Below are 1,342 nucleotides of genomic sequence, written 5' to 3'. Positions count from 1 at the left end.
GAAGGGAACTCTGTGTGTGTGTGTGTGTGTGTGTGTGTGTGTGTGTGTGTATAGGGAGGATCTAAAGAGGACATCCTTATTTTGAGAATTTGAGGATTTTTACTATTTTATATTAGTAGATGACTTCATTTAATGATCTCAACCGTTGATCCTCTAGATTCATATGCAAGAAACATGTCTACAAAATTCAACTAATTTCATAATCATTTGGTCATTCAAATTGACGTAAACAATTGTAGGTCGTTAGATAAAATTAAAACGAATATTGTGCTACCTAGGATTCATATGTGGGCAAGTAATTAGGTAATGAGTGGCTTTGATTATCAAAATACATGCTAGAACTAAAAACATCCTCACTTTAAAAGTTTAAAGAGGTCCTCTCTAGATTCGAACTATATATATATATATATATATATTATTTTTTTTTTTCTTTATGAAGGATGTTACGTCAAATATATCGATGATGGTAGGAAAACAAGATGATCATGATCCCCCTTGTGGGCTACGTTAGAATTAATTGAACCATGCAAAAGCAAACCTAAGTAATTTATATATGTTGCATACCATATATAGACTGAATCCAACAGTAACCAATATATGTTAGGCTTAGCGTAACTCTCAAAAAGCCTCAACTCGTATCCTAGCTCGTTTGAGAGCTAAATTTGTCGGAACCACCTTACGCATGGTTCTCCATGAATTTGTATTTGTTGAAATAGAAATGACAAATATTAACATGTATATTTACGTAAGTATTTTCATTACCTTTTGTTTAAAAGACGCACGTACATATCAAATTTTAAAATTTACCGAACCGGGTCCATCCGATTTTATGGCCAAATTTTTTTAAAACTGTTTTTCTCTAAAACTTACCAAATTTTTTACATTTAACTCCCGTGCGCACCCAAGTTTTATTAACTTTTTTTTTTGATAAACAAGTTTGATTAACTTTGCCATGAACCTATACAACAAGAGTGCGGCTATTGGGACCTCCAAATTTGCTCATTTGACCTCCTTTTATTATGAGTTATTGAATGACAATTATCTCATTTTACGTAATGACTATTAAGGACAATAATCATACAAAAAGAAGTATATTTATTCTCTCTAGACTTTCCAATTCGATAATTAATTGATTGTATTCATTATTATTTTCTTTATATATTTTTAATTTCTAATTTACTTATTTTCTAAATTTTACTATATATTATATATATAATTAGTAGCTAAAACTATGATCAATATCAACCATGTGACATAAAATTTTCTATTATCATATATATAAGGTGAAAGAATATATATGTAAAAAAAAAATCGATAATGAAAAATTAAATAACTATTGAAA

Source organism: Fragaria vesca, linkage group LG2, assembly GCF_000184155.1.
Source record: "Fragaria vesca subsp. vesca linkage group LG2, FraVesHawaii_1.0, whole genome shotgun sequence".
NCBI classification, from domain to species: domain Eukaryota; kingdom Viridiplantae; phylum Streptophyta; class Magnoliopsida; order Rosales; family Rosaceae; genus Fragaria; species Fragaria vesca.
The sequence above is the reverse complement of the archived record's forward strand: the minus strand, read 5'-3'. Positions refer to the sequence as shown.